Genomic DNA, 15,915 nt, shown 5'->3' on the forward strand with positions numbered 1-15,915 from the left:
GGGCTTGTCAATGAGGAATTGTTCATTACAATTTCCAACAGACAGTTCTCTAACTGAAAAGACATACATACTTAGACATAGTTAGAGGCTCACAACCTTTTTCTGATGCTATTCAGAATTGCTTCCTTTGTAAAAGCAACCATGCATACCGGGACATGTAGGAGGGTAAGTTCTCGTTCAGGCCTGATGAACAGCGAACTATTTATATTCCAAAAAGGAAAAGTAAAAGCCCTCAAGTGTTCATTATTCTGCCAAATCAGGGCACTCACTAGCACGTGGAGACCCTGGTGGAAGCCTCATGTCTGGTTCAGGTGCTCTGAAAGGCTTGAACCTGGGGCTAAGATACTGTTTCACGAGATGATTTCACCAGATGCCATGAATATACTTGCTTTTCAGTGAATATACAGTTTTCATCAAAAACTGATGAAAAAGACATCTAGAGTTGTCCAGCTGTTTGAAAGAAGGATGCTAGGCATTTTGCAAAGGAATAAGTTGTAGGAAAATGAGGGTGGTTATCGCCTTGATGATTAAAAACCTCAGTTCTTGAGGTGAATCTTTGCTCAGTGCTGGACCATTTCACTGGCATGGCTGACTTTATTTCACAGGGCGATCCCTGGTCTGTCAGCTGTCAGAAGGGGGAAGTGTACTGATCTTTTTCTTTCTACCTTGTGAGGAGCCTCCTCCTCAGATCATTACTCCTGTTGCCTTGATGTGCTGAATCACCCCCTGGGAAATTTAAAAACAGCACCCTCATGTGAACATCATATTCAACAGTGTGCAGCTTTCCAGTTTACTAGAGAAATGTCAGCCTTCGCTTTTCTAAGCACCAGCTAGTATTTCTGAAGCCCGCACTGATTTCCAAACTAAGGAGTAAGTTAAAATATTTTGTTACAATTTATTTTTGCAAATAGGTTTAAAAATTCTGATGGAAAAAATTATCGCACTATTATTATTTCCACTGGAAATGAAATTTCCTGAAAAGTAGTGGGCATTTTGATGGTTTTTAAGAAGTTTCTCCTTCCATAAGATCCCAAACAAAGTGTTTTGGTAGTACTGAAATTTCCCTGGTTTGGGCTCCTCATTTTGAAACTAATTTCTCAAATGGCATACGGGTGCATATGGTAAAGTAAACCAAATGAAATGGGACGTTAGTTTTATTTCATCCATGTGAAACTTTGTCAGCTACCCTGTCCTTTCTGTTTTCTTTTTCTGCTTTGGAGTCAAATATTTGTTGAGATTGTGGAGTATCCTTGGGTTTGATTTTTGCCTAATCCTAGCGGTAAGACTTTCTCCTGTGAAGAGATTACAAAACCAAATACAGCGTGTCCAGAAAAAATTCCACAAGTTTCCATATCTGCTGCTCAATGAGGGGCAAGTCTTATCTGAAAATAAGGTAGGTCTTTTGGACAGTCTTCTGGAAAACAGAGCAGCCTCTGGCTGGCCTTCAGACTTCCCAGTGAGGCGATAACCAAGACTGTGATCTTACTTTCTGTGATTTGGAGTAGAGGATATTGTTAACCTAGAGAACCAGATTAAGCCTTTCAAAATCACACACTGAAGATGAGGCTTGCATGTCCTTATTGATTCACAAAGGTAAGTGGAGATGATGTATACAAGTGTTGAAGTGTTGAGCATTTTAAAGTCCTGTTTAGGTTGATGCTTGTCTAAGACTATAATGCCAGAGAGCTGGGAGACATTTCCACATTTCACTAGATGCTTTGAGGTTTCTTTGGAGGTTTTTCATATAAATGAATGCTGTGCAAGCCATGGTTACCATGAAATAGGTACATGGTATCTAGTGCAAAATGGCAGTAATGACTTTTTTCATAAGTAATGGCCCCACCAAATGCATCTCACATGTATATGCTGACACTTCTAACTGCTATCCTCATTTTTATTTTGTGAATAATTGCCCTTTCTCTATGTTACTGCTTCTTTTTTCTGCTGACTCCATTTCCCTTTTGACCTGCACACCCCTCAGATAAATATCCCAAGGATATCCTCTTTGCGTTCCAAGACATAGGGTAGTTTAATGACTTGTGAAAGTGTCTGCTTCAGCCTTTAAATAATTTACATGTTACCATGTTTTCCTCAGTAAACCGTAGTAATGTCCCTGCTAAAAAACAATAGGTATACCCTTCTTGTAACTTACACTTTATGCAGCATTGCGGTTAGAAAACAAAAAGGAATTACCACCTGCTTGAGTGGATCAGTCATCTTTAGGAGGCACATACATCTCTGTAGAAGAAAAGAATTAGGGTCTTTTGCTAACTGGCAACCTAAAACTTGCTAACTGGCAACCTAAAAAATTCCTATGCTTCACTCAGGTATGTGTGAAAACCAAACAAATATCAAAAGGCAGACTTCTCACTTGCCTGCCTCTCTTAGGTAATTGGGCTGCTCTTGAGACTCACAAGCAATAGCACATCCCAGGGCAAAGCACATGTGCAGCTGCCTTCAAAAGCCTTTTATTTTTCTTTCATTTGCTCACTTGGGGCCTGGACATAAACTTCCTATGGGTCAGACCTGGCTCACAGACCATCAGTTGCATGACTTTGGTCTAAATGTGCTTTACTACTTCTTCTAGCTTCCTTCTTGCTGGACCACTGACTGATGGTCTACACACAAGGTTTTGTCTTTTCCTACTATTTTCCTTAGTGTGTTTTTCACCACTGTAATCCTTAGTATTATTTAACTAGTGCAAATATGAATTGCTTAGAAGACATATAAAGTATTTTTCATAATGATGATATATTAATATGCCTGTCTGTGAAGTTATACATTTAAGAGCTCAGTAACTCATATAAACGCAGGATATTGCATGAACTTGGCTGGCTTAGTCTGAGTTTTGGCATTTGCCAACTGTCAGTTTCCTGTGACATAACCTATAGACATGAGCAAGACTTTTCCAAGAAATCCAGAGGTTGAAATCTCTATTTTTGCTCCTTCAAAGGCTAAGTAATAATTTCTTGGGACCGGTCCTGTCCAACATCTTTGTCGGTGACATGGGCAGTGGGATGGAGTGCGCCCTCAGCAAGTTTGCCGATGACACCAAGCTGTGTGGTTTGGTTGATATGCTGGAGGGAAGGGATGCCATCCAGAGGGACCTTGACACGCTTGTGAGGTGGGCCAATGCCAACCTTATGGAGTTTAACCAAGCCAAGTGCAAGGTCCTACACCTGGGTCAGGCAATGCCAAGTATTGCCACGGGTTGGGTGGAGAAGAGATTCAGAGCAGCCCTGCAGAGAAGGACTTGGGGGTGTTGGTTGACGAGAAGCTCAACATGAGCCGGCAGTGTGAGCTCGCAGCCCAGAAAGCCAACTGTATCCTGGGCTGCATCAAAAGAAGCGTGACCAGCAGGTCGAAGGAGGTGATCCTGCCCCTCTACTCTGCTCTTGTGAGACCCCACTTGGAGTACTGCGTACAGTTCTGGTGTCCTCAACACAAAAAGGACATGGAGCTGTTGGAGCGAGTCCAGAGGAGGGCCACGAGGATGATAAGAGGGCTGGAGCACCTCCTGTATGAAGACAGGCTGAGAGAGTTGGGGCTGTTCAGCCTGGAGAAGAGAAGGCTGCGTGGAGACCTCAGAGCAGCCTTCCAGTATCTGAAGGGGTCTATAAGGTTGCTGGGGAAGGACTCTTCCTTAGGGACTGTAGTGGTAGGACAAGGGATAATGGGTTCAAACTTAAACAGGGGAAGTTTAGGTTAGATATAAGGAAGAAGTTCTTTATAGTGAGGGTGGTGAAGCACTGGAATGGGTTGCCCAGGGAGGTTGTGAATGCTCCATCCCTGGCGGTGTTCAAGGCCAGGCTGGACAGAGCCTCGGGCAACATGGTTTAGGGCAAGGTGTCCCTGCCCATGGCAGGGGGGTTGGAACTAGATGATCTTAAGGTCCTTTCCAAACCTTACTATTCTATGATTCTATGATTCTACAGTTCACGTCAATGGGAGTGACTCAGCCCCTCTCAAAATTAGATCAGTGCCTATTCAAGAGACTAGCATTAGACTTTTGCACAGCATTATTTAGTTGTAACTTGTCTACACCCCCTTTGTCCAAAGGCAAATAGAATATAATTACAGCAGGCTAGGAAAAATTTGATAATGTTGTAGGCAGCCTCACATTCAAAAATCCCTATTGTCACTCTCCCCCGATAGCTCTGTCAATGACATACTATTGTATCTCTCACTCATAACCAAGTGAGATGAAAATTATTCTGAAAAGTAAATGTATGAAGTAACAGGAGGTACACATCAACACCAAGGATGCAGTGGCCCACAGTGCACATACTAAAGCAAAGGTCTTCACTGCATTACTATCATAACCATTGGGTTTAAGTCTGTTTCACAGATGTCAAAGGATATTTTAAATTAGCTTCAACCATTGCATGATGAGGCTTGATTAAAAGAGATGGTTTCTGCTGGGCCTCAGCATGCTGAGTAGTGCCAAACCTGGGAACAGTGTAATGGAAAGAAAACGGATGGGAATGGGAATGCATGTGGTACTTCATTTCTAGCATGTCCTCATTCTCCTCAACTCTTAATGTAGTCAAATATCTTTACATTCACTTCTGAACAAGATTTAGGCTACAATAACACAACACAAAGGATGAGCATATTTAACCAGCACAATACTTTTACACAAATTTAAAAGCAGTGCCCCAAGGAGATACAAACTTTTAACTAAATCAGTCCTCTACAACAAAATGTTACAGTGGAATAATTTCTGTATATATACACATAAGCCCTCCATAAATACTTTACTATGCATTTGTTTCATGGCGCAGGTTTAAGTTTGAGAAGATTCTCTCTCTTTTTGAAAAATTAATGTGAACATTTTAGAAGAAAAGATAGAGAAAACACACATAAGGACCATTAAAATTCTGACTCTCCAGCCTCAGGAGCTGATCTCACACATTTGTAGTTAAGTATGTTAGCAACTCTCAGCTGTTTTCCATTGCCTATAGATTACTGATGTTGCTACAGGTTAAGACTGAGTTCTAAAGCTGTTTCTCTTACTAGTGAGTGCTTGCTTTTCAACATTTTAAAGTGAAGATGTGAACAAACCTTTGAAAAGTGACTGAATATTTCAATGCCAATATATTTTGCATGTAAAATATAAAAATCTCTGTGTGTTGCATTTGAAATCTGATAAATATTTATTATCAATGCTGTTTGCTTTTAATCTGTTCAGGATATCATTCCTCCAGCTCTTTAGTACTTAAACAAAAATGGCATTTACATTACAATATTGCTTGCCAACAATCTCATTTTCTGGTTTAGTCAGCAGCCTTCATGCTTGATTAGTCTTTAATTATACAAATACCTACATATTAAAAAAGTTTTCTTTTTTCCATACTTTGAGCATGTAATTATTTTCTCTTGCATGCAATAACCTTTAATTTTAGGATTAAGCAACTGATTCTCTTTAGTATGGATGGATTTTTTCAAGTGTTAAAGCAAATTTGGTTATTGTATTACGAGTAGGAAAATTAACTTTAGGAAAACCTTTCATTAGTGCATTTGACAGCACACTGAGCAGCTGACAGAACTTCAAAATATTCAATATGCTTGAAAACAAAATGGATACGAAGCCTGTGTCCTCTGAAGTCAACAGCAACACTACTCTGAATTCAGCAAGAGAGTGACGGGGGCTACGCGCTTCCTCTTTTCAATATTCCTTGCTTTTGTAGTATTAGTGTTACAGCAGTACCTAGAAGCCCAATGCAAGATCAAGGCCTCATTGCATTATACCAAAAACCTGTAAAAGTTTGCAGTCTCAAGAGATCAAACAATGGTGGGAGAATCAACAAAAGAACAGAAAGGCAAAGTGACACGCCAGACAGTGACAGCGCTGGGACTGCAGTCTGGTGCTCCTGACTCCAACAACCCAGTTACTAGAGCACTTCGCTTCCTGATGCAAATGGACTTTTCAAAGGTGAATTCAGTAGCAAAGGCATAACTTGATAATGAGATTAGACCTAAATATGCAGATGGTATGTGGCAGGAGAACTCCCTCCCCTCCCTTCTGTGCAGTTTTCACTCATGAGAGCATGGACTGCCAAGTTTGGGTCTACAGGACTGACGTATGTTATCTCTATACCCACTCGTACATTTGAAGTACCAGTGATTTCCCCCTAGACATACTCTTTGAATGTCTATGGGGAAAACATCAAGGAATTTTAGAATGGCTTGGTTTTCTCAAGTTTTGTTTATTTTTATATTTGTTTTACATGAACTCAAAATTCTGTCAGACACATTTTGATTGCATGGAGAACATGCTTCATAGTCAGAAGACAGTTAAAAAAACCCAAGGAAGCTGTAATTCTATAAAGTTGGGGAGGGAGAAGAGGGGGAAACCTTCCTAATGGCATACTAAGCTTGCTCCTGTCTGACTTGAGAGCTATGAGAAACCTCCTGCCAACTTTCCTAGTAGTAGTGTTAGGTCTCGTTATAAAGAGAAAAGTTGCAGACAGAGGTAAGATGGAAATGCACACAGCATCTCATTCCAGAGTGGTGATCAGTGATACAACTTCAGCCTTTCACGATGCCAATCTCATTTTTTGTCTCTCTCTCCCAGTGGAAAAGGTCAGTAGGAATAAAGGCACTATGAATAACAAAGACATTGTTTTTCTCCTCTCTCTTCCTCACAACATTTTCCTTTTCCTCCCTAAAATCAAGCCCTGTCCTTGAGGAATTCTACACTGATGGAAGCTGCACCCTAAGATGAATCCTGGGAATGAGACTACTCCTTCCTGGACCTTGATCCCAATACCTCCCTAATCCTCACCGTCTGGCCCATAGCCCACAGAGCACCCACACTGACAGCTCTGCTTGGCACTCTGCAAGGTGTCAACCACCCCCTGGGAAATGTCAAGAGGAGATCAGCCCTTTACCACTTCGTGTCCTTTTCCAGATGGAGCCACCAGTTCAACAAGCATAGCACTGCCCAAACTGGGAGGAGAGCAAGAGGAGACAGAGACAGCACTCCAGCTCAGCTTGCCTATCCAAGCAGGTTGAAAATGGGATTGTAAGGTTATTATGGTGAAAATCACATGAGCATTAACAACTATCAATTTTAATATCAGTTGCTATCACATTCATTCAGAATAATCTTCTGATACCAGTTTACTGGCCATCCGTACTACAGAGTACTGCTCTGTACTGTGACTGGGCCCATATTTTAGGGTTTTCTTTCTAGGATCTGTATTTTTGATAAGAGACGAGGATCCTCCAAGTCTGGCTGCATCCTTCAGGCTTGTTGCAAGCATGGAAATATTTCTTAACAGGTGTACAAAGATACTGCAGCAGCGATTGCTGCTTTAAAGATTCTCAGCTCCTTTAAGAACCAAACTGTAGCATCATCATTCCTTTAAATCAAAGGATAATCCTAGCAACATATGATATGCTATTTTCATACATCAGTTTTTCTCTTCTGGAAACTCAGCTTTGCCTTCCAGTCTCTTCTGGAGAACAGGTTGGTTCTCCAACTGGAATCCTCACTGGATATTTGGTCATGTCTAAGCTATAAGAAATAAGTTAGATTACTGTCCTGCAGGAACGTGTCCTAATTTAAGATGTAATTTCTGTTGAAAATGCAGATGAAATATGGCATATTGAAACATTTCAGGAAACAAAAACTCGCATGTGAAAATGATGAAGTATTTCAGCACATTTCAGATCATCACCATGAATAAAACTCTTCCAATTTCTTTTGTTAATTCACTCTTTTTTTAGGCAATTTAATGTAATAAATTGTTGATATACAGCTGAAGCTGATTTTAAACAAAAGCCATCTTCAGTTCTTTCCATTTCCCAGGCCTAAAATAGAAAATAAAAATGAAATTTTGGGCAGGGGAGAAACCAACTTTGTGGAATTACATCATTGTTGGAAAGGAAAAATCACTTAGAAAATTCCTGATCAGTTTAAAGTACTATGGTATCAAAATAAAAATTGGGTGTATTTCAAGGGTAAGACAATTTCTGAGGCTGAAAGTGTTCATCTGTTTTCTTCTTCTCTTTCATTTACTTCATTTCCTTTCTCAGCTGGTGGCAAATACCTTCATTTCTTGACTTTGTCCTGGATCAGCAGCAAAAAATGCAGTGGTGCTACAAGACAGGTTGTCCTAAAAATCTTTCAAACCTTGCTGGTCAAACTAGTAGTAGGAAGCCTGCAGAAAACTTCTTTACGGTGGGACCCCCCTTAAGACCCACAACCTATCTCCTTCTAACATGGATTCTACCAGTGATTTGTACATATTTTATTTGTTTTTTAAAAAGGTTATAGTAGAAAGTAGTATATTACAATACACAATTTAAAAATTATTTTTAGAATCATTACATCTATAAGATATCAAGTCTGTTATTTCCTACCTACTAGGACATGCCTTCCCATGTGCTCCCACGTACCCACTGGCTTAAATGATCCTCATTTCCTCATATCCTAACCCACTAGGAGCTCTCAGAAATACACATTTTCTGATTTGTACCTGAAGTGGTAACCTCTGGCTTTTTAACTTTCCATTTTCCACATAATTAATTGTTGGTTACTTTAAACAAAAGCAGAAGGTTGGTGAAGAAAGGGGAAAAACGAGACAAGAAGGATATGGAAAGCTCATGTATCCAGTGCAACCCCCTTGGATAAAAGGATATTTTTTTTCCTTTTGCCTAATTTGTTTCTAGTTGCAGCACTAAGGTCAGAATAAGCCAAGAGAATGAATGGGATAAACGTCCTGATGGGCTGCCCGAAGCTGCCTGGTGTTACGGATCAGCGTAAAACCAGCTCTCTTTCCTCTGCCTGGGCCGATGTAACTCACTGGAGTGGCAAATTACATCAGACCTACAGCTGTAACCCGACATTATGATTAATTTGATCAGTAATTTCTCCTGTTTTTCATTTTAATCGGTGTGACTATTCTGCTGTGGCAGGTCTTTCAGATCTAATTAAGATAAATTTCAGAGTAAAAGACTTGGCAGAATTTTCGAGTCAAATCCGAGCGTCAAGTGTGAAGACCTGCAGCACCAGTCAATCAATTTCCAGTAAAGACGGCAGGCTGTAACTCAGCAATCAACCCATTAACACTTAAGCAAATTTCATAATCTCCAGGCCTGTGCTTAGTCACTCTCTCAAAACAGTCTGGCTACCAATAAAAAAGAGAAAGTAGTAGTATTTTTTTAAACACCTGCCCTAAACTGCATCTGCTAAAACCACCATGAGAATCCACAAGTGGACACTCGGATAGATCTCAGCAATACGGCTGAAAAAGGCTTAATTTTAAACTTTAAAACACAGGCTGAAGTGATCTTTTTTCCCCCCTTTTTTCCTTTTTGCCTTTTTGAGGCAGTACCTAGAAGCTGATCAGCCTCTTTCAGGTGTTATTTGTACACAGAGCCTATAATAATGTAACATCAGGGCTATACCCTTCCAGAATATTGCCCCTCAATCAGATCCAATGAGCCCACTAGGTTCTCTGGGTTCACTTGGTCCACTTGCTTCCAAACAGAAGAATTTCTTTGTCTCACAGACCTAGAAACCTGTGATGACTTGCATTTTTTGTTTGGCTTTATTACAAAGATGAGAGCGGTATGAAAAATAGGGGGAAATAAAGTAAAGCTTTGGCAGATTTTTTTTTTTTTTTAATCTTTTAGAAATATGAGGGGAAAGAGAAATTAAGAGGAAGGAATGCTAGCAAAACAGATCCATTGGATTTTAAAGAGTGTCTGAGGGGCTGTGTCAATCTTTTCCTGTCCCTAAGATCCCCAAGGGTCCTCCTGTCTGCCTGGAGAGGCTCTGGAAACAGAAGACCTTATGGGATATGGATCCTTTCCCAAGTTTATCCTGGGAGGATATTATTTATTTATTTCCCCATTTATTAAATACTTAGGTTGCTTTAGGGAGTTTATTAAATGCTCCCATTTCAGAAGCCAGAGCTTGCTGGGCAAACAGCTCCACTTTCCTCTCCTTCAGAGAATTCTCTAGCAAATGGTTTCCTATATTAGCCTCAGCTTCTGCCCCTTGGGTGCTAATAATGCCAGTTGTTTTGCTGGAAGATTAATTTCCTTTGCTTTAAATGTGAGTCAGACACCAGTACTCCTTGTGCTTCTGAAAATAGCAACACCTGCAGAGTATATCTGGATGGGCCAGGCAGACAGTGCTCCAACTGAGGGAAGGTTTCCTCAGGGAATGAAGAGACTTGCTTATAAAGTCTTTTTGAGAACCCTTAAACATCTCTTTGCTTTGTTTAAATGCAGTATTCAACAGCTTTAGAGTGTGAAGGCCCAATGCCTCAAAGACCCCAAAAACCAGTGAGCTTCTGGGAGAAGAAAGACATCTGAGGACATCTGAAACTCTACTCAGTCCTGGGGATGGATGCAGTCCTACACCTCACTGAAACTTGCCTTTCTGTGGAAGTGATGCCCATGCATATCCAGATAGACGTGAAGAGTGGAAGTCCTCAAATAAGCCATGCCAGGAAACCAGCTGGCATGTCTCTGCACTGTGCACCCGGGCCAGGGAGCATGGTACAGCACAGTGCAGAGACACCCAAGTGTCCAGCTAGGACAAACTGCTGCACTGTCATATCAGAGTGGCCTAACTGGTGGCAGACCCAAAAGGGGTGAGAGGAGAAGAAAAGAGGCACTGGATGCACTGAAACTCACAGCCAATAATTTCTCAAGCAGGGTTCAAGTTTGTGAACAGTAATGCCTGTGGTTCACAGGACTACTGCACTGGCAGAAGTAGCACAAGCATGAGAGGAGAGGAATCACAACAGCATTTGCAGTGGGTAACAGGCACGTGTGTGTATGGTATATCAGTATGACCTTGACTTTTCTAGCTAGTGGAAATTTTTACACAAGTACCTGCCTCTTCCACTCATGAAATCACCTTTATCAACCCACAAAAATCATTAAAATACTGTCAGACTACTCAGAAATCCAAAACTGTCCATAGAAAAGATGTTTAAATCTTTCTGAAATGAGCAGGGGATGAAATATGCAAAATATTCTCAAGAGTTCACCAAGCTCAACTCACTTCAGCTGACTGCAGGGGAGTTTCCATGCTATTAGCTTAGAGCCGAGACCTAGGTCTTGCCTGTACCTCCTGGAAATCCACCTAAGATCAGCACTTCAACAGGCTCACACTAAGCAGGTGATGGGCATGAATAAATGTCTGCTGTACGTGTCTGTATCACTTGTTGCCTTGTGATGTGCAATATCTCAATCCCTGCTGATACCAAAAATAAGGAAATTCTGGAAAATGGATCCAAAGCACAGCATTTGTTCACCATTTATAAAAGATTTCTTTGTCAAACATTACCAAGCAACTCGGGAATGGATTCAGATGGTCAGACATTGCACAGTGTTATATGCAGGAAGAAGACTAGATGATTTTAGCAAAACAAAAATCCTCCTCAGTGGGACTTCTGGTGTCATAGTCTTGATCAAGTTTTTTTGATCTTAGGATTTAATAAGCATGAGAAAAATACAGCAGGTCTTGGATGTGAACACAGACATAAAGACAGCCCATGCCTGTAGTCCTTGCAAGCTTATCCCAGCTGCCTTCCCCAAACCAAGAGAGACTTGGTTGTTTCTTCTGTATCTTAAATATACGTAAATTTATCAAAGGGTCAGTAAACATTGAGATTTCTGTAAGGTAGAATTTTCCTTAATGAGAATCTAACCAGTGAATGAGGCTGGGGGAGAAGGGAAAGGGTGGTTTTGGTTTTGTGACTTTGTGACTGTTGGAGCCTCAGGCATCTGTGTACACATTCTCCCTCATTTACAACTGAGTGTTTCAGCCTTTCTGCTTTTCTTTTCTCCTTTGTTATAAAAGTGTTGAGGTTCCAAATACATTATTTAAGATTAGTATGAAAAATTAATCTGAAGGAGGTTCTGGTTTTGCTATCCTGGAGTTTGCTATTACTTGGAAGATTTTTCTGCTGTTGTCATCTCCTCACTTCCCTTCTTCCCTCCTTTTATTATTATTTTTTTCTCTTCATCATCTTCCGTCAGCTGCAGTTACTGTAGGTAGGCTTCTGTGACAAAAAGGTGCTTAGGAAAGAGTTCTGAAAACGGCCAGAATAATTTTACAGTGGAGCAATCCCTGGGGGATTTCCTGTTTGCCTATTTGCACACGAACAGAACAGTAGAAATCATTGGGAATTCTTCTATTCCTATGGTGTAGCTCTCCCTTTATAGATCTGGCTGTGGGTACATTCTTCTTATCCATACTGCTAAAACATACAGTGAGTGCCAGCACCACAAGCTAACCTCTATTTGGAGCCAGTTAAATATATGTTGCTGATAAAAAGTGCCTTATTCTGGTAGTCAAGCAGAATAATTGGCTACTTAGTACTTGGCTCATCTGATTTTATACAGCATATAATCACGATATTATACCTCCAGAAATTTAACTGGATGGAAACTCTGTAAGTGGTGGTAACCATGCTTTGAAGTTGCGACATGCTGACCATTCGAGAACCCATATAGTTTGCCATGTAATATCATTAAACATTCACAGGAGAAGTGGATTTTCCCAGAAGTAAAGGGTTTAAAGTGCGCACTTTACAACATGTCTTTCACCTCTAGGTTCCTTTGTCTCAATCAGGTGACACAATGAAAGTAAAAATCAGACTACGATTATCTGTATGAGGAATGTCACCATTGTAAAATGAAGGGATGAACAATTACCATCCACCTGACCCACCACCTCCTGAAACACAGCTCTGCTTTGGAAAATTCTCCCCTGGCTTGTCACCTTTTGCAGATCAGTGATGACCCTGGTTCTGCAAAGGTTTGCTTTTACCGGTGTAAATCTGGAGCATCATCACTAATGTCAGCACAGACTCCAGGCCCTGGAACCTAAAGTGAGGCTTCTCATCTTTCTCCACAATCATTAAAAGACTTCCTAATCATAATAGTTTTGTAGCTACAATCCAGCCCACTGAACTGAGTAAAGCACAGTGGTAAAATTAGAGCAGAGTATTGCAGAACAATCTGACAGGAATCGTTCCGAGATTTTTAGCTGGTGTACGCTGCACAGGTATTATTCATTTCTGATCAGCCAGCACAAGTACCTCACCCAGGTATACCTAAGCAAGTTGCTTTCATTTAATTTGCCTTCTGAAGGACATGACAGCATCTGTACATTTTCAGATGTAATTGCTGTTATCCTTCAGAGTTTTTTGAAACAAACACAATCATCCTCCTGAATTACTGACTTTCCATGACAATTTTTGGAGGTTGCATTGTTCTAAACTAATATCTTTCAGACAGATCCTGAATAATGTAAGAGGATAAAGCCCACATGAAAAAATCAAGAATTCAGAAATGAAATTTAAGCTGTCAAACTTTAACTTAGTTGATCTTTATTCCCTTAATGTTCTTCAAACAAAACTCATTTCATTCTAGTTCATAAAGAACATTACCTTAGAGGCCATAATACCGCTGAATTTTGTTCTAGGTCGATTTTTAAGTCAAAGCATTAGACATTTAAAAACGCCACATTCAAAGCAGCTATTATGAAGTGGCTCTATGACCTGCTGCCAAATGTGTGCTCCCTCCTTTTTTTCTGTTTCAGTTTTTATATTTTTGTGTAGAAAAAAACCCAATTTCAGATCCAGCCTTTAAACCAGATATATGGCGGTAAAACAGCTTTCCTCTGCAGGATTTACAATGGAAAGACAAATTTCATGGAAGAGATCTTACCACTGCTCTACTTTAGAAAAGTACCTGAACACATCCTTCAACCATATATAAAGTGCAACAGCAGTTCCTTTGGAAATATTTCTGAGTGTCACTCATTTGCATATAAAGAATCTCACCATTCTCAGCAATATGACAGAGCATGTTTCAAGTTCTTAAGTATTTCTTTGGGAAGCTTAAGAAGTCTTACACTTGCTGTAGAAATACTGCAGAACAGACTAGAAGGCCAAACTAATGGCCCTAAACACACTGCTAAGGTGAGGCCTGAAGTACTGTGCTAAATTCTGGCTTCTCTTCTGGATGTCAGCACATGGTGCATTTGTATCTGTCAACAAACTCTGGGGTTTCACGGCTTTTTAAATGGTGAGGATCAGAGAGGAGAGAACATTAAAAACACTTATCCTCCAGTTTCTTAGTGACTCTTTAATGCTGAGCCAGAGCTGACAGCTAATGACTTCTAATTCCTTAACAATTGTTCTGAAAGTGTCCCAGTCACGCAGCTGACTTAGCAGTACTGCTGAGCTCAGCCCAGGGGAAATGCCAGACCTCTTCACGCTTGTGTCTTTCATTAAATATAATCCCAGTTCCTAAGAGGTTTCATAGAATCCCAGCCTGGTTTGGGTTGAAGGGACCTTAAAGCTCATCCAGTTCCAACCCCCTGCCATGGGCAGGGACACCTTCCACTAGAGCAGGTTGCTCCAAGCCCCTGTGTCCAACCTGGCCTTGAACACTGCCAGGGATGGGGCAGCCACAGCTTCTCTGGGCACCCTGTGCCAGCGCCTCAGCACCCTCACAGGGAAGAATTTTCTTCCTAATATCTAAGGAGGTGCTCTCCTGCTGACCTGCGATCCCTTCTCCAGGCTCTGGGCATCTATTTCTGGCATTGGCATCAAACTGGTAGGAGTGGGATGGATTGAGGATCCCCTTCCCTAGCAACTTTAGTTTAAAGCCCTCTTCAGCAGCTTGGCAAGCCTGCGACTGAAGATGCTCTTCCCCTTTTCTGACAGAGGAACAGTGTTTGAACTAACACCACCTCAAAGTACGTGGTTCCCTCCTTCCAATTCTGTTGAGTCTACCATGTCCAGACCACCCTCAGAGGGGCAGCTGTAGGACAAGCATGCTGAAAAGATGTGCCAAGGCATCTCCATGAAAACAGTGACACTGGCACCTCCCATGCAAGGAAATACTGGTTTTACTTACTTTTATTATACTTCTGCAAGTGAGGTGTGACCCTGGAGAGCTAACAGTAGAAAGTGCTTCTACTGGCCTGTACCTGTAGGTCACAGATGAGATTGGAAGTACTCCTGTTGACACTTACATTGGGGCCAGAGGCTATATGAGAGCTAAGACTTCAGATTCAGTGTTCGTACAACCCTCTTGAGATATGTGCACTGAGATAATCCCGCTCCCTCCCTACCCCAGCTCTAATTTATGTATGCATTTGCTTTGTTTGGAAAACTGAAAGCCTTTTGAAGCATACTATTTAGCAGGCAGTTTTAGCAACATACAGCATACACAGTTAGAGTGCATACATCACAGCTGCACCAAGACAACAAAATGTAACAGAGGCTCCTCTGGAAATACTCCTGTCTCTGTATGTCAATAATCTGCATACTAAAGAGTCCCAAAGCACTCACTAGCATGACAGACTGGGCATTAAGAGGTGCCCAAGTAGCCCTTAAGACAATACACAGAAGAAGCTCTAGAAACATTGTGCTCTACTATAAGAAAAAGCTCAGGAAGCAAGGACACATCTCGTGCGGACTTCTAGTATATTATCTAAACCATGAAAAATCAGATTTGATGCAATTTAGTTGAAGCTCAAATTAATGCAGGTTTAACTGACTACATGGCAAACACAGCGTCTTGTAAACCAATTCCCCTAATTGTCTGAAAGAGGATTTTTTAATTATTAAGCTAATGCAGTTTAATTTCTGCAGGAAATGGAGCCAAACCATCAGTATGGATAAAACCTTTAAAGTCGGTCTTAAAATTTAGAGAATAAAGTTGCTGGTTTCTAAGTGCAGTTGAACACCAAAGTATAAGAAATTAGGGCCACTGGATCAGAGCTCTCCTCTTTCTGCCCAGGAATTCTAAGACAGGCAGAGCCCAGCATAAAGGTGGGTGCCACAGCTGTAGGTCTGTTAACAGACACCCATATCATTGAAGTGAGCGTCTGGAAAAGGCATTAACTGCATTCTTAGCTTTGGAGTC

The 15,915-nt window shown here is 41.0% G+C and overlaps 1 protein-coding gene across 1 annotated transcript in view; it reads right to left on the reverse strand.

Moving 5' to 3' along the window:
* The window catches only part of POU6F2 (POU class 6 homeobox 2), a 302,801-nt gene that overhangs the window by 77,584 nt on the left and 209,302 nt on the right, over positions 1–15,915 (reverse strand). The gene's annotated exons all lie outside the window — the stretch shown is intronic.

The sequence above is a fragment of the Strigops habroptila genome, chromosome 1, assembly GCF_004027225.2.
Source record: "Strigops habroptila isolate Jane chromosome 1, bStrHab1.2.pri, whole genome shotgun sequence".
Classification (NCBI taxonomy): domain Eukaryota; kingdom Metazoa; phylum Chordata; class Aves; order Psittaciformes; family Psittacidae; genus Strigops; species Strigops habroptila.